Genomic DNA, 25,486 nt, shown 5'->3' on the forward strand with positions numbered 1-25,486 from the left:
AAGAAGAGACAGCATTTGTGTTTGATGAGCATCAAGGAAATCAGTACAACCAGAATTTAGCAGAGCATAGGGAGAGATGCAGAAGATGATGCCACAAAGGTACCAGGGTTTGAAGGCTAACGAAAAGACTTCCATTTACTTATAATTATATGAAAAGCTACTGAAATGTTCTGGTGGCCATGTCAGAGGAGCAGCAAGTGACAATTGAAGTTCAGGGTATCAGTCCACCAGGACATGAGCATCATGTCCATCCCATGAAAATGGCACAAGAGGGCATCACACCCATAAAATAATGCTCAAGATAGTTAATGATAGTCAGATGTGTGCCAAGAGTTTTGTTCTCTACTTATCCCATGGTCTAGGCTCCTGAAAGTGTCACATAAATTCCACTACCAGCATTTAGACCCAGTCATTGTGATCCTGACCTCAATTTGCTTAGGATCACCACTGCAGCATCCAGGGATCCAGCTCCAAATACAAATAAAGATGTAGAAAGATCAGTGTGAGTTCAAGGCCAGCCTCATCTACATACCAAGTTCTAGTGCATCTGGGGCTACATAGTGAGGCACAAGAAGTATGTATGAAAATGGACTTAAACTCTCTGTCTTACCATTGCTGCCCAAGACTGAATCCAGATTTGAATTGCCTACTCTCCCAATGTCTTCTCTCTGTCCTTGCTCTATGATTACTGTTCTGTCTGTAATTTGTCTGCTGTGTGTATCTGATCTGTATGTTCCTGCTGCCTGTGATATACATATGTGTGATGTACCTGTGTATGAGTCTGAATCTGTTCTTATGCCAAACCAATGAAATTTGACATGTATTTATTTAATGGCATAGAATGTGTGGTATGGGGACAAAAACAAGAAATTTCTGAGTTTTACAAGGGAAGCAATTATTTTACTGACCCAGAATTACACTCAAAAGCCCAAACAGAGATTATACTCACATATTGTTTTCAATATTTGTTGTATAAGGTTGCTTTCAATCCATTAGCAGCTTTCAGCAAATGATTACCACAAAACAAATGTACACAAACACACCTAGGTAAGGGGCAAAAGAGTATATAGTTTAAGACTAAAACTATGCTACCGGAGACCTGGGGACTATGCACAGCGGATCCAAGCCCGACTGGATTCAGTCTGTCCAGAGACTGCCAGTGCCACAGTCCCTTTCTCCACCCACCGGGCTAGATTCACCTGGGCCTGTTTATATCCCGCCTTCCAGTGATCTGTGCACAACTAGCCGAGGCCAGGGTACTGCACATTGCAGCTCCCATCCCGACAGGATCCAACCCAACCAGAGACTGCCAGCGTCCAAGTCCTACTCTCCACCCACGGGACAGGCAGAACCACCGGAGACCTGGGGACTGCGCACAGCAGATCTCATCCCAACAGGGTCCAGCCTACTCAAAGATTGCCAAGGCCCTGGTACTAGGACTGCCTCCATCCTTACAAGAGGAAAGCCACCAGAGTATTAGACATGCTCATACCCACTGAAAAGGAACCATGATCACATACCCACCAGGAAAGGAAGAGGTTACTGATGCAGCTGCTGGAAGAAATGACAGTAAGGGAACAATCACACCCATCAACAGAAAAACCAATATGACATCGCCAGAAACTAGAGACTCTACACCCACAAGACCTGAACAGCCCAATGCAGATGAAGCAGACAGAAAGACCATGAAAACAACTTCAGGAAAATGATAGCAGCCCTCAAAGAGGATATGAAAAAATCCCTAAAAGAAATGGAAGAAAAAACAAAACAAAAATGCAAAAAATGCAAGAAATGGAAGAAAAAACAAGCCAAAAAATCCAACAAATGCAAGAGAGAAAAAAACAAAGCAAAAATTGCAAGAAACAATTCAAATAGTGCAAGGGTTGAAAGCTGAAATAGAGACAATAAAAAAAAACACAGACTGAAGGAATGCTGGAAATAGAAAAGCTGGGCAAATGGTCATGTACTACAGATGCAAGCATAGCCAACAGAATACAAGAGACAGAAGAGAGAATATCAGGTGTTGAAGATACACTAGGGGAAACAGATTCATCAACCAAAGAAAATCTTAAGTTCAACAAATCCCTAACACAAAATAACCAGGAAATATGGGATACCATGAAAAGACCAAACCTAAGGATAGTAGGTATAAGAGAAGGTGAAGAAAACTACCTCAAAGGGGCAGAAAACATATTCAACAAAATCATAGAAGAAAACTTTCCCTACCTAAAAAAAGACATGCCAATGAAGGTACAAGAAGCTTACAGAATGCCAAATAGAGTGGACCAAAAAAAATACCCTTGCCACATAATAATCAAGACCACAAACATACAGAATAAAGGAATAATATTAAGAGAAGCTAAGGAAAAAAGTCAAGTAACATATAAAGGCAAAACTATCAGAATTACACCTGTCTCAAAGAAAAATAAATAAAAGTAAAAGAAATAGAGTAATAATAGATAAATAAATAAGCCACACAAAGATGGAAAATACACAGAGAGTCTGGATACTGTACGCTATTGTGTTTTTCAGGTTTTTCATTGCTAAGGAAGGAACAGCTGCTAAAGTACACTTGATTATAAATGCTGCTGAATTAATTCAACTTATATCTTTTGAAAATGCCTTGACTTCAAAATTAAAGTATAAGGATATGTTGCTTGGAAAAGGAGTTTTCATTTATGTTTCTACAGAAAATGAAAAGCTGAGGATTCCTTCCAGGCTTCTGTGGCTTGATGAACCAAGACCCCCGGAAGCAGTGGACCAGGTGTTCCAACAACTGAAACAGCTAAGATGATGGAGCTTTACAGACCACGAAAATAGGGACTTAAACAGGTTTCTGACTTTTGTCATGATCCCCATGGTATGAACAGAGCCCCATTCCAGCACGAAGCAGTTTGGAATGAGCGACGTCCTAATTCCCATCTAGTTTATAAACCTTTGTTTCATTTAAATGGGATTGTTTATAATTGGTTAATGATCACAGACAATCTCTTTTTAATGGTAAAAAGGGGAATTATGGTATGGGTATTGTTTTTCATTTAGTGATACAAATTCAAGGTCAATTTTGTGATGTGTATATTTCTCCTCTTGATTAAGTATTGTGCTTATACTGATCTTTTAAAATGTAATGTGTAATTAAATATAGATTATAGATAGTTACTTATAATAGTCAGAACTTATAGTTAGGTAAGTTATGTTTTCTAGATATATAGAGATGTATTTGAGACAGATAGATAGTCTTCAAACCTCTCAAAGACCTTCAGAATATGGCACTTAAAAGGGTTTAGGGTTTTTCTTGACAATGAGAAATGTCTGCTCCTGGCAGCACCAATTACTTCTGAGAGGAAGATGGGCATCGAAGAAACTTGTTATGGAGTTTGCTTCCAACATGGCAAGATTAGCCATTTGGGCAAGAAACTGCTCTTGCCTGTACTGCTTGACTGTTGCTGTATAAACTGGACATGCAGGACCCACAGGAAAGTGACTGCTGAACTCAGTCTTACAGGGTTCCTGCTTCATGGAAGAGTCTATGAAACTTTCTGCAGGACACAGAGAAATGACTGACAGACTGCAAATGCAGATGGACAGTTTTTAAATTTCCTGCTTTGCTGAGAAGTGTTCCAGACACACTGTGGCCTATGGGCTGAAGATGGATGCCCCTACATTACAGAGGAACTTCGAATGACTGTCCAGGCAGTAAGATGTCTCTGTCAATCCTAGTGTTTATATATTATCCTTCTGTGGTCTTTGATAGAGTTGAAGACAGATAGTTATAATTATAGTTTTCCTTAGTTATGATAAGATATAAGCTACATATAGGACTTTGGACTCACAAGAATGAGATAGGTGATGTTTTCTTCAAATCTTGCTAAATGTTGATAGACAAAATATTGTAACTATGTTCTTACTTGATAACTGTGGTTTTATATATAATTTAACTATGTTAAAGTTAAGACCTTTCTTTTTGTTTAAACAGAAAAGAGGAGATGTTGGGTGGAAGTCCTGTGCATTTGTCAATAAAGCACTGCTGGCCAATAGGAATCTAGATAGGTGGGACTAGGAGTCCAGGAGAACTCTGGGAAGGAGGAACAAAGAGATTCAAGATGTAACACCATGGGGTAGGAAGCCCGGAAACTTCTCCAGTAAGAGACATACTTAGATTAACAATTATGGGTAATTACTTAAGTCAGAGCTAGCCAGTAAGAAACAAGCAAGGCCAACAGCTTCATAATAAATATAGCCTCCTGTGTGTATTTGGGACTGATGCAGCTCTGGAACCAGGCTGTTGGGAAGGCTTCTCTCAAGGAAAAGGTTTCTCTTTACAAAAGTGATGAAGGAAGTCATTTCATACTCATTATAGGAGAATTCCACCAAGATGAGGTCTAGATTCTGAACATCTATGCCCCAAACACAAAGGCATCCACATTCGCAAAAGAAACATTACTAAAACTCACACTGCATGTAAAACCTCATGCACTTATAAAGGGAGACTTCAACACCCCACTCTCACCACTAGACAGGACTACCAGACAGAAACTTAACAAAGAAACAAAGGAACTAATAGAAGTTATGACTCAATTGGGTTTAATAGACATCTATAGAACATTCCATCCAAACACAAAAGAAGGTACCTTATTCTCAGCACCACATGGAACCTTCTCAAAAATTGACCACATACTTGGCAACGTAGCAAATCTCAAACGGTATTAAGAAATTGAAATACTCCATGTATCTTATCAGACCACCATGGTTTAAAGTTAGAATTCAACAACAACACAAATTGCAGAAAACCTACAAACTCATGGAAATTGAATAATGCACAACTGCACCATTCCTGGGTCAAAGAAGAAAGGAAAAAAGAAATTAAAGACTTCCTAGAATTCAATGAGAATGAAGACACAACATGCCCAAACTTACGGGAAACTTTGAAAGCAGGGCTAAAAGGTAAGTTCATAGCACTAAGTGCCCACATGAAGAAACTGGAGAATAGATACACTAGTGAATTAACAGCACAGATGAAAGCTCTATGACACAAAGAAGCAAACACAGCCAGGAAAGTAGATGCCAGGAAATAATCAAATTGAGGGCTGAAATAAATAAAGTAAAAACTGGGAAATCAATACAAAGAATCAATGTTATGAGAAGTTGGTTCTTTGGTTCTTTCAGAAAATCAACAAAATAGACAAACCTTTATCTAAACATATGAAATGGCAGAGTGTGAACATAAAATTAACAAAATCAGAAATGAAAAGGGGGAAATAACGGATACTGAGGAAATCCAGAGAATAATCAGGTCATACTTTGAAAACCTTTACTCCACAAAACTTGAAAATTTAAAGAAAATGGGCAATTTTCTAGATAGTTATCACTTGCCAAAATTAAATCAAGAACAGATAAGCAATTTAAATAGACCTATAGCCCCTATGGGAATAGAAGCATTCATTGAAAGTCTCCCAACCAAAAAAACCTCAGGACCAGATGGCCTCAGTGCATGACTCTATCAGAAATTCAAAGAACAGCTTATACCAATTCTTAAAGTATTCAACACAATAGAAGCAGTAGGGTCTTTCCCAAACTCTTTTTACGAGGCTTCAATAACCTTGATACCCAAGCCACACAAAGATACAACTAAGAAAGAGAACTTCAGACCAATATCCCTCATGAATATTGATGCAAAAATACTCAATAAAATACTGACAAATCGGATCCAAGAACACATCAGAAAACTCATCTACCATGATCAAGTAGGCTTCATCCCAGGGATGCAGGGATGGCTCAACATACAAAAATCCATCAATGCAATCTACCATATAGACAAGCTGAGAAAAAAATCATATGATCATCTCACTAGGTGCTGAAAAAGCCTTTGACAAAATCCAACACCCCTTCATGTTAAAGGTCTTGGAGAGATCTGGGCTAACAGGAACTTATCTAAACATAATAAAAGCTAAATACAGCAAACCAACAGCCAACATCATGCTAAATGGACAAAAACTCAACACAATTCCTCTAAGACCAGGAACAAGACAAGGCTGTCCACTCTTTCCATGCCTTTTCAATATTGTCCTTAAAGTACTAGCTAGAACAATACGACAACAAAAGGAAATCAAGGGGATACAAATTGGAAAGGAAGAGGTTAAGCTTTCACTATTTGCAGATGATATGATAGTTTACATCAGTGACCCAAAAAACTCTACCAGGGAACTCCTACAGCTGTTAAATACCTTCAGTAAAGTGGCAGGATACAAGATCAACTCAAGAAAATCAGTAGCCCTACTACATACAAATGAAAAAAGGGCTGAGAAAGAAATCAGAGAAACATTGCCCTTTACAATTGCCACAAACAACATAAAATACCTTGGGGTAATGCTAACCAAACAAGTGAAAGACTTGTATCAATATAACTTTGAGTCTTTAAAGAAAGAAATTAAAGAAGACACCAGAAAATGGAAAGATCTTGCATAGGTAGGATCAACATAGTAAAAATGGCAATCTTACTGAAAGCCACATACATATTTAATGCAATCCCCATTAAAATTCCAACACAATTCTTCACAGACCTTGAAATAACAATTCTCAACTTTATATGGAAAAGCAAAAGACCCAGGATAGCCAAAACAACCCTGTTCAGCAAGGCAACATCCAGTGTCATCACCATCCCTGGCTTCAAGCAGTATTACAGAGCTATAGTATTGAATACAGCTTGGTATTGGCACAAAAATAGGCAGATAGACCAATGGAATCGAATTGAACGCCTCAACACTAATCCATACACATATGAACACCTGATCTTTGAAAAAGAAGCTAAAAGTATACAATGGAAAAAAGAATGCATCTTCAACAAATGTTGCAGGCATAACTTGAGGCTGACATGTAGAAGACTGCAGATAGAACTATGTCTATCGCCATGCACAAATCTTAAGTCCAAATGGATCAAAGACCTCAACATAAATCCAGCCACACTGAACTTTCTAGAAGAGAAAGTGGGAGAATGCTTCCTGAGCATAGCTCCAGTAGCACAGACACTGAGATTGACAATTAACAAATGGGACCTCCTGAAACTAAGAAGCTTCTGTACGGCAAAGGACACAGTCAACAAAACAAAATGTCAGCCCACAGATTGGGAAAAGAAATTCACTAACTGTAGGAGGAAGTCTATGCCGCCATGAAACATGTGACTTACTAGAGGCGCATACAGATGAGGTAATAAAAGGGCGGTTTACCACACCGCTAACCACACCCACTTTAGGCAGGACTAAAGACGTATACGGCTGGACATAAAGACGTATACGTATGTAGGCAGAACTACGTCACTAGCCAAGCCCACTTTTGGGCATGGCTAGGGGCGTTACTGGGGAAGGCATAAAAGACAGCGCACAGGAAGTCTCGCTCTCTTTTCCTGGAGTTCGGCTTCTGGTCCAGTCGCTAGCTGAGATCTGCTGGGCTTCTCGGGGTTTGGTATCTTGTGAGTAATTTTCTATATAAAATACTTAGCCTTATTTTCAGTAATTGTGTGTCGCGTATCGTTACAGCGTCCGTAAAGCCAACAGTTTGGTGTCAGAAGTGGGATTGGAATCGGGACCCAGGCGCTTCTCTCGGCCTGACCAGGCACACGTGGACTCTCCTTTCGCTAAGTTCCTCACCACTTCGCTCGGCAAGGCACGATTCCTGCCGCCAGGAACCAGCACCTTCTACCTGCCGGTAAGGTTAGGCGGAATTCCAAGGTTTCTCTCGCGGCCACGTGCTGTTTTACTGGCGGCCAGCTGACTCCGGCCACGTGCTCTTTCGCTGGCAGCCTGTTGATTTTGGCCTGAATTACTCCATTGGTAACAAACGTAACTGCTTTATACAATGTCAACAGCTAACACTATGATGCAGGATGTTAAGAATTTTCTTGTTTTTTGTAGGGATGGGATTTTAGAAAGGGTTGAGGACCTACCTGAAAGGTGCTTCCTACCCATGATGGTGATTATTAGCTTCATAATCAATATAATTTTGTTAATGAAATGGCTCAAAAATAGGAATAAACTTATACAGGTCATGCAGTCATCGCAGGATAGTTTTGAAATCTTAATACAAAGGATTCAGGAAATGCAAAATTCATTGCAGGAGAGTAAGAAAGGGTTGGTAGAAAATATTCAGGATATTAAAAATGATAATGTAGGTCTGACGAACAGGTTTAAAGAGACGGAACACAAAATTGAATTATTTTCAGGAAAAATGTGTTCCATAGATAGAATTGAAAAATTGGAACATAATGTGGAAACATTTAACGACAAACACGGTTCCATGTTTGATGATTTCACTAGCAAATTACAAAGACTGGAACATAAAATTGAAATGCTAGCAGAAAAGAATTGTTCCATGTCTGAGAGCAATGGTAAACTAACTGATAGAATATCATTTGTTGAAGGCAGTTTACATGCTATTGAGGTACTTGCTAAGGATGAGAATATTAGAAATTTGGAATCACATGTAAATGATGAATGTAAAAAATGAAAGATTCCATGACATCCTTAGAAAATCATTTGTCCCAAGAACTTCAAGAGCTCAGAGAAACAATGATGAATAGACTGCAGGATTTAGAAGACGCTCAATCTGATACTTCAGAATCAGAAATACAGGCAACAGGTCAGGACAGGAGTTTCCCAAAGCTTCTCAAATGCCGGAATGATTTCCCTAAGGTTGCTATGCGTTCCCCTATGGTTTTTCCAGTATCTGTATCAGAAAAACCAGCAACGAAAAAACAATCAAATGGTCCCATTGCTTATCACTGGGAGCCTATACAGATGAAGGATCTAAAAAATATTAAGGAGGCCATTGTCATGTATGGTCTTCATTCTCCCTTTGTCAGAGAGCTCCTAACCTCATGGGCTACTGTAAATAAAGTAACCCCAAAAGACTGGGCCCAATTAGCCTCTGCAGTACTCGAAAATTCTTGCCAAATTCAATGGAGAGCTTTGTGGAGGCAAGAAGCAAAAGCAATTGAGATTCAGGAATTGCAGAACGGTCATGAAGTACCCCAAGACAAGATTCTTGGGGAGGGTCCTTACGCTGACACGCAGGTTCAATCTGCATATGATGAGCACATGTTGTCTTTGTGCCGTACAGCTGCTTTAAATGCCTTGGATAAGGTTTGTGAAACAGGAGAGATAATGCAACCCTACACCAAGGTATTACAGGGCCCAAGGGAAAGGTTCACTGAATTTTTAGAGAGATTATCCAGAGCAGTAGAGGTACAGGTAGCGAACCCAGAATCCAGGCGTCTTCTTATAGAATCTTTGGCGTATGAGAACGCGAATCTTCAATGCAGGCAGGTAATTTGGCCATTAAAAATAAGATCAGCGCCATTGGAGGAATGGGTTCTGCATACAGCGAACCTGGAATGTAAAAGTCAGGATACAGGAGCTTGGGTAGGTGAAGCTATTTCTACAGGTTTGAGGAGGCACCAGGATGCCAAATACCCTACCTGTGATGATATAGAGGCATGGGTAGGGAAGGCAATCTCAAAGAATTTAAATAGGCGTAAAGATGCAAAATGCTTTAACTGTGGTAGAATAGGACATCTTAGTAGGAACTGTAGACAACGCATTCCTAGAAATAATGCTTTTACCAGGAATGTATCAAACAGAAGGCCTAAGCCTCCTGGTCTATGCAGGAGGTGTGGGAAGGGGCGCCATTGGACTGATGAATGCTTTTCCACAATAGACAGACAAGGTAGATCTTTACAGCAGGGAAACGGGCTTCGGGGCTCCATGGAGCCCCGAAGAGGAAGATTATCCGGTCATTCCCAGTGACAGTGGAGGACAGCCTCTCCCAGGACAATTAGAAGATCCACTGCCCATTGTAAATAATACAGCACTGGATAATACATTAGCTCCAGAGGATGAATCAATTACATCAGGAGGAGATACAAAACATATATTTTGGCAAACTTCTATACAATATCATAGACCCAAACTTCCGGTTAAGGTAAATAATAGGGTGATTTACGGATTACTGGACACCGGAAGTGACGTCACTATCCTTAATCAGCAGTCCTGGCCACAAAACTGGGCTTTAAAAGAGGTTAATGTTCAATTCTTAGGGATCGGAACCCTATCTGAAGTTAAACAGAGCGTTAGATGGATTGACTTTATTGGGCCAGAAGGACAGAGAGGAAGGTTAAAGCCATACGTTGCAGATATTGCTATAAACCTCTGGGGTCGTGATCTACTCCAGCAATGGAATACGCAGATTAAAATTCCTCCTGTATCAGCTAGGAATTATAGACAAGCTCTTAGTGGTAGTAAGAATATAGTAAGACAGTACAGAAAACAGATGCCAAATGTACAGGCTGTGCAGAAGCAAGATGCTAGTGCCAAACCTACAGAGCAACCAAAAGCTCTACCATTAAAATGGCTGACAGATGAACCCGTCTGGGTGGGTCAATGGCCTATGACATCTGAGAAGTTAGAGGCTTTGGAGAAGTTAGTTCAGGAACAGCTAGATGCTGGACACATTGAGGAATCAACTAGTGCGTGGAATTCGCCTGTTTTTGTTGTCAAGAAGAAGTCTGGTAAGTGGAGAATGGTTACTGATCTTAGAGCCATCAACAAGGTAATTCAGCCTATGGGGTCTCTACAACCTGGGATGCCGTTACCTTCTCTAATTCCTAAGGATTGGCCAATTATAGTTATAGACTTAAAAGATTGTTTCTTCACCATACCGTTACAAGAAAACGACAGAGAAAAGTTTGCCTTCACAGTACCTACCTATAATAATTCCCGTCCGGTACAGAGATTCCAGTGGAAGGTACTACCTCAAGGTATGTTAAACAGTCCAACTTTGTGTCAATATTTTGTGAATAAACCTCTAGAAATAATTCGTAAAAAATTTCCACATTCGTTAATATATCATTATATGGATGACATATTATTGTCTGATTCAAATAAGGATACTTTGGAAAAGATGTTTGAGGCAGTAAAGGAAATTTTGCCTCGCTGGGGATTACAAATTGCTCCAGAAAAAATACAAAGAGGAGATTCTATTAACTATTTAGGTTATAAAATAGATGCTCAGAAAATTAGACCACAGAAAGTACAGATCAGAAGAGATCATTACCGGACTCTTAATGATCTTCAAAAACTATTAGGAGAAATCTCTCAATTACAGACGATTATTGGTGTAGAAGGGCATGATTTAAAACACCTGAAAATGGCTTTAAAAGGAGATAAAGACCTAAACAGCCCACGAGTACTATCAGCTGAGGCTGAAAAAGAATTAGAATGGGTAGAAAAGAGAATATTAGAAGCACATGTGGACCGTGTGGATCCAAATCTGGACTGTATTCTGGTTATTTTACCATCTAGAGAATACCCCTCAGGAATATTAATGCAGAGGGACGACATCATTCTAGAATGGGTATTTCTGCCACATAAACAAAATAAAAAATTGAAAACATATATAGAAAAGATATCTGATTTGATATTAAAAGGTAAATTAAGGCTTCGTCAACTGACTGGGAAAGACCCAGCTGAAATTATTGTACCGTTAACGAATGAGGAAATTTCCTCCTTATGGAAGGATAATGAGTATTGGCAAATAGCTTGCAGTGACTTTTTGGGAAGTATTAGTAATAACTATCCCAAAACAGAGAGAATCAAATTCATAAAGAAAACAATTTGGATTCTTCCACGTATCGTGAGGCAAACACCTATTTCTGGAGTTCTTACCTTCTACACGGATGCAAACAAATCAGGTAAAGCAGGGTATAAATCAGGAAATATAAGTAAAGTAGTTCAAAGCCCTTACAACTCCGTACAAAAGGCAGAGTTATATGCCATTCTGATGGTACTTAAAGACTTTACAGAGCCTCTCAATATAGTCACGGATTCTCAGTATGCAGAAAGAGTTGTCCTGCACATTGAGACTGCAGAATTTGTTCCTGATAATACAGAATTAACCTCATTGTTTTTACAATTGCAGGAAATCATCAGAAACAGGACTCATCCTATATATATAACACACATCAGATCCCATACAGGTCTGCCAGGTCCTCTGGCACAAGGCAATGATGAAATTGATCGTTTATTAGTAGGTAATGTGTTGGAAGCTTCAGAATTTCATAAGAAACACCATGTTAACAGCAAAGGTTTAAAGAAGGATTTTTCTATCACCTGGCAACAAGCCAAAGAAATAGTAAGAAATTGTCCCAGTTGCTCATTGTACACTCAAACTCCATTACCAGCAGGTTGTAATCCTAAAGGTGTTCACAGAAATGAACTTTTGCAAATGGATGTATTTCACTTCCCAGAATTTGGCAGTTTGAAATATATACACCATACTATAGACACGTACTCAGGCTTCCAATGGGCTACTGCACTCAGCTCTGAAAAAGCTGACTCTGTTATTACACACCTCTTAGAGGTAATGGCTGTTATGGGTATACCTAAAACAATAAAAACTGACAATGGTCCAGCATATGTCTCCAGTAAATTGGAACAATTCTTCAAATATTATAATATAAAACATGTAACTGGTATACCTTACAATCCCACAGGACAAGCAATAATTGAAAGGTCTAACCGAACCTTAAAAGAGATGCTTCATAAACAGCCAGGGAAAACAAAGACACCTAGACACAGGTTACACAATGCTTTACTAACGTTGAATTTTCTTAATGCTGATGAAAAAGGACAAACTGCAGCAGAAAGACACTGGACTACAGAGAAGACTTCTGAACTGAACCAACCGGTGTATTTTAAGGATGTTATGACCTCAGTCTGGAAACCAGGATATGTGTTACGTTGGGGAAGGGGTTATGCTTTTGTTTCCACAGGAGAAGAAAAGGTTTGGGTTCCATCAAAATTAATTAAAATTCGATCAGAACAGAAAACATCTCAGGAGGAGGAAGATAACAGCCCATCTACAAATTCATAGTCCACAATGGGTAAAGTGACCTCCTAAAAGGAAAGAGAAGTGCTTTGTTTTTGTCCTCACAGGTAAACTCAGCAAAGAATACTGGACACATGGATTCCTGTAGAAGAATGAATAGCTACCCTGAGGACCATCAAACACACACTGTGTGGTATCAAAGTCTAAATCTCTCTATATTGCTTTTTCATAGTACACCTTTATCTTTATTTCTTCACATACCTCAGTTCCCATTCATTTAACTGAAACTGGCTTTGGAGTTGGATTGGCTCTCCTACTCTAAACCCAAGCATGTTATTTAAATACAATTCAGAATTTCTGTATTATATCAAAGAGCCATTGATATAAGACAGAAGAAATAAAATGAGGGACTGTTATCTATGGATTTCTTTTTCTGAACAGTCTAATTTCCTCCAGGTTTTCCATCTTCCCTATTGTCACCTCTTCTGTATGCTTACATATGAAAGTTAAAATATTTCTTTGTTAACGGTAATGTTCGAGTTTTCCAGAGAACAAGGGATTTCCTGACAGCAATCTTCAACTGCTTCCGAAAGAGAATGAGGATCCACTTCCTTGACTTCACCTGATTCGACTGGAGGCATCTGAATTGCCCCACATCATTGACTCCACCTGACAAGCACTATCCTGAAACTGGCTTGAAACTACATCACTCGACACAACTCCAGACCATGGAACAGAAATAGCACATCTTCTACAATCTGACCAGAGCTTCAAGATAAGAGCTTCAATCAACACTAGAACCTCAGTCAGGAACTTCAATCAAGCATCTCCTGCCATACTGAGACTGTCTGATCTACTCAGATTTTGTTATACTAACATTTTCTTTTCACAGGTCCCCATGAGATTATCATCGTCCCATCTCAGCAGGAAGTAGTTTTGAGAATTCCACGCCCCCTCTCCCTACTATTGATATTATAAGATTACACCTGTTAGTGTTAGTTTTCAATTATTTTAGAGTTGGGATTGGAAAGAGGTGTTCATATTTGGGTGTTTCTTTAAGATAAGTTTAGGTTTAGATAGAATAGATGTTTGATACATTTTGTTCATGGACACAAGTTAGTTGTCCTTTTTTAGACTAAAAGGGGAATTGTAGGAGGAAGTCTATGCCGCCATGAAACATGTGACTTACTAGAGGCGCATACAGATGAGGTAATAAAAGGGCGGTTTACCACACCGCTAACCACACCCACTTTAGGCAGGACTAAAGACGTATACGGCTGGACATAAAGACGTATACGTATGTAGGCAGAACTACGTCACTAGCCAAGCCCACTTTTGGGCATGGCTAGGGGCGTTACTGGGGAAGGCATAAAAGACAGCGCACAGGAAGTCTCGCTCTCTTTTCCTGGAGTTCGGCTTCTGGTCCAGTCGCTAGCTGAGATCTGCTGGGCTTCTCGGGGTTTGGTATCTTGTGAGTAATTTTCTATATAAAATACTTAGCCTTATTTTCAGTAATTGTGTGTCGCGTATCGTTACAGCGTCCGTAAAGCCAACAACTAACCCCACATCTGACAGAGGGCTGATCTCCAAAATTTACAAAGAATTCAAGAAGCAAGTCTCCAAAACACCAAAGGATCCAGTGAAAAAGTAGGGTACAAGACTAAATAGAAAATTCTCAGCATAAGGAGTCTAAAATGGCTGAGAGGCACTTAAGAAAGTGCTCAACATCCGTAGCCATCAGGGAAATACAAATCAAAACAACTCTGAGATACCATCTTACTCCTGTCAGAATGGCTAAAATAAAAAACACCAGTGACAGTTTATGCTGGAGAGGATGTGGAGAAAGGGGAACACTCCTACACTGCTGGTGGGAGGGCTGACTCATACAGCCACTTTGGAAATCAGTATGGAGATTCCTCAGGAAAATGGGAATCAGTCTACCACAAGATCCAGAAATTCTTCTCTTGGACATATACCCAAACATGCACATTCATACAACAATGACATCTGTTCCACTATGTTCATAGCAGCATTATTTGTAATAGCCAAAACCTGGAAGCAACCTAGATGCCCCTCAACTGAAGAGTGGATAGAGAAAATGTGGTACATTTACACAATGGAGTACTATTTGGTGGAAAAAACCAATGGAATCTTGAAATTTGCAGGCAAATGGACAGTACTAGAAGAAACCATCCTGAGTGAGGTAACCCAGTCACAAAAACAGAAACTTGGTATGTACTCACTCATATATGGATTTTAGATATGAATCAGGGGAGTGCCAGCTTACAATCCCATGCCAGAGAGTCTAGGGAACAGAACCTTCATCCAGTGACTGATGGAAACAGAGGCAGACACCCACAGCTAAACACTGAACTGAACTCCTGGAATCCAATGACAGAGAGGGAGCACTGATGAGCAAAGGGGTTAAGATTGGGCTGGCTTAACCCACAGAAACAGCTGACCTGAACAAGTGGGAGCTCTTAGACACCAGATTGATGGCTGTGTGAAAAGCATAGGACTTATCTAGACCCCCCCTGAATGTGGGTGTCAGTGAGGAGGCCTAGGCAATCTATGGGGCCTTGGGTAGTATTTATCCCTGGCATACAAATGGGCTTTGGCTGCCCATCCCACAATGTGGGATGCTCTTTCAGCCTGGACTCTTAGGGGGAAGGCCTAAGCCCTGCTCTGGATGAAATGACAGATTCTGGAGATCCTCCATGGAGGACCTCACCTTCCCTGGAGATGGGAGTGGAGATTGGGGGACTGGGAGGCCTGGCAGGAAGGGAGGGGGAGCTGGGATTGACATGACATGTGAAGCAGTTTGTTTCTATCTTAACTTAAAAAAGGAAGTAAAAAGAAAAGAAAACCACAACTTAATACTGGTTGGGATTGGACATGGGTGAGGTTAAAAAAAAAGACTGAAACTATGCCTTTAGCTTTAGATTAGGTTGTTAAAGATAATTGCTTTGACAATCTAAGGCATAGTACTGTTATATTTTTGTCTTAAGGCAGGTTAAATTTAACAGGCTGAGTCCACAGTAGCATAATATGCTAAGCACATAGTCTTCTTTTTTTTCTTTTTTGGTTTTTTGAGACAGGATTTCTCTGTATTCCTGTCCTGGAACTCACTAGGTAGACCAGGCTGGTCTTTAGCTCACAGAGATCCGATAGCCTCTACCTCCTGAGTGCTTGGATTAAAAGCATGTGCCACCAACGTCTGGCAATTAAGCACATAGTCTTAAAGGATCTCAGGTATATTATTAACTTGACTGCAATGTTAAGAAAAGATTCAGTCTCTTTGAATGCAACAAACATAGGAAACTGTATCATCACTTGAGTTAACTAGTTAGTTATACCAGTGACTGAACTCTAAATTTTCTGAATAACAATTCCAAAAAGATATCCAGGGATAGTTGGGGTTTAGCACTGGTTGTATTTCCTTAGGGATGTTTCAAACGTTATGTCTTTAGCTTAATCCATCCTAAATTAATGTAAATGATTCAAATGAAGACATAAAGTAGTTTTTGTGAAGGCACAGATGTTAACAAGTCTTGCAAAAGGAGACATTACCACTGCCCATTGTAGTACCTTAGCCAAACTCACTAAGATTATTTTTAAGAGTTACTTTAAAGTCCACCACACATTTAAAATTTTGTGCATTCCCAGTGAAAAAGCTTGGTCTATGAAGAAAGGCATAAAACTTTTCCTAGTCTGGTAGTCCTTAAAGATAAAAAAAGGCCCATAGTGCCCTCTTATAGGACTAGCTGCTCATTGAACCATTCAGAATGTGGAAAGTAATGAATGCCCTCTAGAGTCTGTAGTTCAGTTCTGATCCCATACTTCAATAAGCAGACTCAGTTTTGTGTGTGTGAAGCAAATGCTCAAGAGGAACAAAATGGGAAAGGAAGTGTAGGACATGTTCAGTACAATGAAGAGTTGGCTTCTGGTACAATATGGTCACCCTCTTCAGGTCACTGATCATAAGTTCTAAAGAGAAAATGCCATCTCTCATCTGCTTGAGTGCTCTATAAACCATAAAATGAGCCATCATTTGGCTAGGTAGTAGAAGTGGTTAAATACCAGAAGGCTAGACGTGTGTCAATATACAAAAAACAGTGTCTTTAGTGAACCCAGATTCCAGAAATAGCCTGGGATTCTTTCTGAGTCTATTATAGATGCAAGCTGGAGGAAATGTTGCCACATGACTAGAGGAGCAGGTAAAATGGATTATGCAAGCAGTAGTTCTTGGAACCTGAGAATCCTTTTCGTTATGTTGTTGATCATTGCTTTGCTTTACTTATTGTTTATATACCCATCCATCCATCCATCCATTCATGAAGAAGAAAATTCTGTCAATAAGGTTCTTTATGGCCAGAGAGGTTCCTGTGGTTCCAATGATCCCAGAGCCACACATTAGTAAGATTGTATTGGGAAAACAGAATTCTTTCTGCATAGTGCTCTTCATCTCTTAGTTGTTACCTGTGCTATAGATGGGAGGAAATATGTCTTCAAGAGATCTGGATGAATTTCTGGGAAGGGAGACAAAGCCCCATGGGAGCCATGCTCAACAACATGCCAGGAAGTAAGTCATGACTTAATCATTATTCACACTACAGTTATGGCAGTACTGTCCTCCCACCTCCACTTTGTCAGAACTACAGTAGAATTGGTGGCACCACAGGCAGCAGAGACATCAGGGAGCCCTCCCTCAAGGGAGTGTGATTAATCAAGTGTGAAAACTACCAGATTGCAATGATGTAAAGGCTTCGGAGATGAATTAGACAATTAGTATGAGCATCAATGTGGTACCAGGGCATTTACAACCTGTATCTTTTAGTTTTAGCATCTCATGGTATCAACTGAACTCCCTGGCCTCTTCCTTCTTGAGATGACCTGGGGAAGTGATGTGCCACAAGTGAGCTTGGACATACTTCCACAGATCTGAAAAGGATTTCCTTAGGGCCTGGGCTCCCTGTATGGGATTACCTTGTTGGATGAGCTCTTAATGCCTGTGCTAAGGTTGCTTGGCATTTCTGTCTCTGTTGCATACGTCACTTATCAATCTGATGATATTTAATCTGCAATCTGAGTTTTAAGTGTATTGATAACTATAGACAGAGGCAAGAGGAAACCCATAAATAGTCTTATGAAGGAAGTTGATAATAAAGGTGTCATTATGATAATCATGAAAAGCTTATACTTCTACAGGTTCTACAGTGTGTTCCACTGCATTTAAAAGGAAGAAGGCATCAAGCAGCCAATCAGGCACCAGGCCCAGGAAGAGCACCAGGATAGAGACAGGACTGAGGGCCTTCTGGGATAAACAGAGTTCCTCCTAGTGGTTCTTCCATACCAGGCCAATCTGCCTCTCCCATTCATACTTCTGTGATTGCAACTACCACCAACACCATGACCACAGCTGTTTGTACTCACTAGGACATGCTTATATTTACACCCAATCTCCTACAGAGGAATGATAATCTAATGGCCACAGATACAGATTCAGATTATTTACCTGCCTTTTCTAGAGAGGAGCTGATGCATGGCAAACTGAGTAAGGGCTAATAAGCTATGGGATAAATAAGGCTCTGTCTTTCACAGGTGGTGTGTGGAAGTAGACTCAAAGCTGATTCTAGATCCTGGAGTTCCTCTCATACAGGGACAAATGTTTAAATTTTCCAAAAAATTCTGATAAAGTCCACCACAGAATGCTTATGTTGGTACCCAGTTTTTCTGTTCCTCCTTTTCTCCATAATTATACAAGAGGGACAGTGAGTGATAAAGGAGCTATACAAATACAGTCTAGATGAAAAAGGTTCTTGGGGATATCAGAAAACTTACATCCAAAATATGCTATAAGCTACATAACTGCCATGCTGATGAGAGACAATGATAGCTGACTGTGTGAGGACATAACAAGATGCAAAACTCCTAAAAGAACTGAAGGCATCCAGAAGCAGCTCTGTAGGTCACTCACTTGAGCCTGGCTGTGTAATTTGTTTGGTGACAAATAGGGGGAGGTGAGCGGGTGAGAACTCACTTTCATTTAGAAAGCTGCCTCTTTTTAAAAACAACTGAAGCTAATAAATGTGTCTACTGATCTGTTTAACTCAGTGTAACAATGCATCTAGACTAAATAGCTTTCAAATTCCAGTTCCACCCTGAAATTCGCTTATTATATTTTATGATAATAAAGTGCTATGGATAAATGGAAAGACGGGCTACATTTCCTTTGATCTAGTTAACGTTTGTGAAAAGTCAAAATGTTCAGACCTCGAGGCAGTAACCCAAGCACCATCATTCCCTCAAAGTTTACTTAAATTGGACAAAGTATTTGGCAATAGTACAGTTTCTGATCTGAGTGTTAGAAGGGAGGATTGGGAACTCACCAGTGCTCTTTCACAGGGCTGACCACTCACTGGACAGACTTGCAGAATAAGTAGGTAAATGAATGCCCAGACCATTATGCCAGCCACATTAATTCCTAGGAAGCTGGACTCTTTCTCCAAACCTCTTCACCTCCACATGCATTTCCATTACAGAATGGGTGTGAAAGGAAAGCTGGTGGAGATGTAGACATGGTTTCTTAATTTTGTGTCAAGGTCATCAAATAACTTACATTGTGCTCTCCTCTTGTTTCAGACTTGCACTCCTTTCCCATTCAGGCTGAAAGCTTGATTTTACCACACTTGTGGCTTATTGACTGCTTACTAAGGTTCCTGCCGGCAACCCTACCTAATTCCACAGCAGTACATCGCATCTCTGCTGGCCAGCTGGGAGATGACCTGACCTCTCAGGTGTGGGGAGACACCTGGCTTTGTATCTTTGTCATCTCCTAACTGTTGTTCTTTGCATGTTCATGGACACTAATCTTAGAGCCATAGGATCTTCAACCCAGGTGAATTTTGACAGATGGTGTCTGGTGTCTAGGCTAAGTTTCATCTTCCACATTTGACACATTATCAAGTTTACAGACCTTTCTTCCAGGGCGAGCTTTGTTTCCCAATTTTTTTTGGTCATTACCCTTGCCTTGTCATTCTCTTACACTGCTCCCTTCTAACCCTGTTCACAGAATTATCCTACAATTCTCTCTTCCAAAACTTTTGTTTTGTTTTGTTTTTAAGACAGGGTTTCTCTGTATTGCTTTGGAGCCTGTCCTGGAACTTTCTCTGTAGACCAGGCTGGCTTCGAACTCACCAGATCCTCCTGCCCCTACCTTCCTAGTGCTGGGATTAAAGGTGTGCACCACCACTGTCTGACTCTTCCTAACCTTTAACAGACATCTTTAGCCTCAGTACAGACAACACCTTTTCCTTGATACATTCCCCACTTCATGAACACCAAGATGGAAGAGACCCCTGAACTCATACAATCCAACACTCCATTATACAGATCAGAACACTGAGCCCAGACAGAGCTGATGCATGTTCAATACTGTGAAGCAGATCAGTAGAGCAGCTGGGACTCAGATTAAGCTTGCTTGACATTTGCATTGTCTTACTCTATTTTGTTCTCTTCACCTGGTTACCATCTGTCACTAAGCAGTAGAAATAAAGCAAACACACAAACACACAAACTATCAATGCTCAGAAAGATCAAAGGGAACACAGGAGAATAACATTACATAATATTAACTGGGGTTATCTTTGGGTACTTAGACTGTGGATGGAATTTCGGCTTCTTTTTCATATTTAGAATGCTTCAAGGGTTCCCTGATGATAGTATATTACTGGAAAATTGAAAAAATCAATACATGTGCAGAGAAAGATGAGAAGGAAGATGAGCATAAAGAATAGGAGGAGGGAGAGAAACATTAAGTAGGGACAGAAGGAGGAGGAGGAAAAGGAAGAAGAAGAAGGGGAGGAAGAGGGATTCTTGCAAAGCCAGCATGAGTATGGGAATATTTAGGAAAATTTAATGTTTCTTTAGAAGGCTTTGCCCTTAATTGTGAGTGGATAATAGCAGTCAGCCAGTTCTTCTCCTTTGAATTAAGAAACATTTAGCTCATCTTGAAGAAGACTAATTCTCATTTTCTCAGCAGTCATTAATTCCTTGTAAGTGGGGCCAATACCAAGAGGCCAACACACACACACACACACACACACACACACACACACACACACTCATATATATAATGCTAAATAGACTCAGTGGGTTGTTTGCTTATATGTATATAAACACACATATGTAACAGCAAGACTCACAGAAAAAGATGGCATTAAGTTTGAGAGAAATGGAGAGGCGACACTGGAGAGGTTGGAAGGTAGAAATGGAGGATGTAATTATATTTTACTTAAAAACAATCACTTCTCCCCTCAAAAAAGCCATATAATTCTCACACCAACCCCAGGCCCAGGGCTAGCCAATACCTGTGTCCCAGGAGAAAGGATGTCTGTCCAAAATTTAGTGATCTCTCGACATATGTCTACATTGCTGACTTCACACTTCATCTTCATTGGTTTCTTGGATTACTGGGTTCCCTTGTGGACAATGATTTATGTACTCAGAGCCAGGTTCTGGAATGTGAACACCGGGATGAGTGTGATAGAAACAGGAATCAGATGCAATTGTTGGCTGAAAGTGCATTCACTTAAATGAAGAACACAGATGTGCCTGTAAATAAGGCAAAGGCATATGAGGCATATGAAGGGAGCTCTCAAATTCAACCCCAGATGCCTGGTGGATGACATCACACCCCTACTGGGACACACAGGTTTCTTCAAGGGATAATATTGCAACAGCTGCTTTTAGGGCTGCTATACTCAGTAAGTTGAATATGGGTTGGTTGGGATGGGTATCATAAGTATCAGAAACCTTCAGTCAGGGACAGATACCTCATCTCCCTTTCTTCAATTTCTACCATCAAAGTGATAAGAAGGTCCACATCTGGACTGGGAAGTAGGTCTGAAGTGATACCCCCAGGTCATAAGCAAGCAAGAATGATCAGAGTGGCCTCAGGAAACTTGAGAAGTCCTGGCTGAGCTTGCATCTCCTCCATCATGCACACTCCATATCTAGCAGAGCTTCCATGACATCCTCTCTTTCCTTCTTACTTTTTTCTCATTCCTTCGTCTTTCCTCCTGCTGCTTGAGAAGCCACTTTAGTCCTGTCAGGTAGCTCCCTTCCTGTAGTAGTAAGGTCCTCTAGCAGCCAGGTGAGCAGTATGTAAGAGCTCACATTTAACTCCTCAAGTTTGAGCATACCAGTACCTTAAAACTACCCTTCCCACTCTGTGTCATGTTCCTGAGATTCTTGGATACTTAAGGGTCAAGTACATACATGCTTTCATATATGTTAGAACTTTTAGAAAATGTGACGTTTGGAGCATCAGCCTTGAGCAACCAGGAATCAAAATACCAAAATTGGCAGTGTTGTTTTTGAATTACCTCTGGAATTGAGCCTTCCCCATGGTTTGGGGTTAATAATGGTTCTATGAGACATGTAGATGGAGCTGACTTACACACATGAGGACAAGAGCCTTTCTTCACAAGTCACCAGGTCAAATGTCATGTGCTACTTATACACACACATCATGGAAGAAAGGATGGGTAAGTTTCCCAAGGCTTGTCAAAGGCCCCTGTTAGGTTTAGACATGTAGAAACAAGAGTAAGGAATCTTGTCTCCGCCAAGGTTAAAATACACGATGCTATTTTTAGAAGGATGTGGAAGCTGGAACAAAAGGAAAAGAGAAATGACTTGCTTCTCACTAGGTTTTTATGGCTTAAGAATCGTGCTTTGGTTTAAGATTTCCTGTAGAAACTACATTGTGTCCTCTCAAAATTTCTATGTTAAAGTTCTAACTGTGTTTGTAGATGATATCTTTAAAGCAGTGATTAAAGTAAAATTAAAATGTTAATGTTGGCTCTAATCCAACATAACTGCTGTCCTTATGAGAATGGATTAGGACACAAAGAAACAACATATGAGGACACAAGAAATTGAACATAAATCATTGGCACAGGCCCTATAAGAAATCAACTCTGCCTCCTGCTTTGGTTTCAGGCCTCTAGCCTCTGGAACTGCGGGGAAATCCATGTCTCTTTTTAAGCCACTTGGTCCATGACACTCTGTCATGACAGCCAGAGTAAAGCAAAGCAGTTCTTTTTTTTACTGAGAGGAAATATGAAAATTGGAAACTAGTTAAAATGAAGATTAATCTGCTCATCTTCCAATGTAGTGATTTGTCAAGTCTAATGGGGTTCTGAATCTGCTTGCAAAAGATCCCCTTAGGGGATTCTATTGGGCTTGGGCCACACTTTGAAAAAGCAGAGCTAAGATACTGGACTTGGACTCTCAAGTGGTAGAATTGAGTCACAGCTCTGGCTGATATCACTCTGGGACCTTGGATCAGTAAGGATGCTTTCTGGTCCTGTTTCCTCCCTGTAGAATAAGGTACACACTATGAAGGATTTGTAAGACACAGAGCTGATGATGAACATGAAGTAAAAGGCAAATCCATGGCTATTTGTTAGTGGTGTGTTAGCTTGTGCTGCTGGAATAAAATCCACAAATAGGTGACTGTTAGAAACTTTGGGAGGTCAAAGACCTGCATGGCTACATGGTTTGTTTATGGTGAAAGCCATGGTCATGTCATATAGGTAGCCATCTTCTTCTTATTATCTGTAAGGGATTTACTCCACGATTCCTTCTTTCTGTGGATAACAAAAGTTCTGGATGCTCCAGTTCCATATGTAAAACCACACAGTGTTTGTGTATTTCCTGTGTCCATCCTCCTGTGTACTTTAAACCATGTTTGGGTTACTTTTACATACAATACTATGTAGATGTTGTGTGGATAACTGCACATCTGGAAAAACCTATATTCCCCTCAACTCCTTTCACCAGTAGAGGCTAAAAAGGGTGAGGAGGGCAGTTGGGTACAGAGGCAGCTTCCACTGAAGGTGAATGCTCATAAAAGACAAGATAGTTTGAAAACTTATTTCCTATATATCACCCTGTCGTTCCTGGAAACTTTCATTGAAATGCTTCGGTAATGGTCAGTACAATTGCTGTTGGAGCTGTTATTTGTGAGGATAAGCCAGAGCTGATACTATCCTCTTGAAGTACATGGTACCACAGAAGAGGTGGCCCATGAAGACCTTGGCACTACATAAAGAATGATGTTAATAGCATGGTCTGTAAATAGGAAGAAAAGATAACTATAAAGCAGTGAAATTCTGTTTGATAGTGTAGCATGTATGAGAACCCTGGGTTTGAATGATTTCCTGTAACATATAAACTGAGAATGGTGGAACACACCTGTAACCCCAGCAGGAGGATCAGAAGTTCAAGGTCTTCCTCTCCTACACAGCATGTTCCAGAACATCCTGGTCAAATATTTGCATGAGGACCTACGCTTGGATATCCAGTACCAACATAAAATCAAGTCAGGGCAGCACAGGCTTTCTAGGATTCCCAGATAGCCAGTTTATCTGATAAAAGACAAGACAGCACCATATAAGTCATAGGTGCAGGAAAGGACTTTCTTAAAAAAACTCCATTTGCCCAGGATATAGGACAGCAATTGACAAGTGGGACTCCATAAAACTGAAAAAAACTTCTGCACAGATAGAAGCAATCAGCTGGATGAAGAGGACGTCCACAGAATGGAAGAGAATCTTTGCCAGCTATACATCTGGAAGAGGATTAATATTGAGAATACAAAAAGAACTAAAAAAAATAAAGAGGCAAAAAAATTGCCCATTTGAAAAATGCACCTGGGACCTTAACAGAGAGTTCTTGAAAGAAGAAGAAACAATGACTTAGAAATATCTCAAAAAATGTTTGTTTATTGTCTCCAGTGATTATGGAAATGTAAATCAAAATAATTTTACGATTTTATCTTACCCAAGTCAGAATGACAAATAGAAACAAATATTGTATGGGTATAGAGGAAAGGGAAACATCATTTACTCTTGGTGGGATTCCAAACTGGAGCAACCATGGAAATCAGTACAGAGAATTCTCAAAATGCTAGGACATTGTTTCCTTGGCTCTGGTGTCTTCAGTATCTAACACTAATCAGGCACACTGTAGATGTAAAAGAATAGAGGAAGTTGAATGCTCATATCTGAAAAAAAGACAATAGTGAGGAAAGCTACTCTGTTCATTTCCAGGTATCTATCAGACCTTGTACTGTAATCACAATATGTGATAACAGGCATCAAACCTTCTCAACAACTGCTAAATCGCATCACTTCAAAATGATTTCTGTATCCCACCCTGATGCTTTCATTGTATTCCATTTACCTGATACATAAAAGATCTTCAACAATATTTTTCAGTTGAATAAATGACTGAATGTGTCCTCTTTAATACATGCAGTACAGACAAAATGAAATCCAACACATCCATATTTCTAAAGAGGGGGGAAAGTGAAGTTCAGGAACACACATCAATGGTCATATCCACAGTAGGTCACAATGCAAGTCTTAATGGGAAGACTATTTTCCTATGAATAAATCAAAAGTTGGCCCAACCAATGTATCTTGCAAAGTTGAGAAACTAAGAAAGCACTTTTTCTTGAAGATGAGAGGATCTTTTTACAGAGGAAAATGTCATACTCAATTATATGTCGCACCATCAGCAAGGACTCAATTAGCTTAGACAA

This window comes from Mesocricetus auratus, unplaced genomic scaffold (assembly GCF_017639785.1).
Source record: "Mesocricetus auratus isolate SY011 unplaced genomic scaffold, BCM_Maur_2.0 Super-Scaffold_100003, whole genome shotgun sequence".
NCBI lineage: Eukaryota > Metazoa > Chordata > Mammalia > Rodentia > Cricetidae > Mesocricetus > Mesocricetus auratus.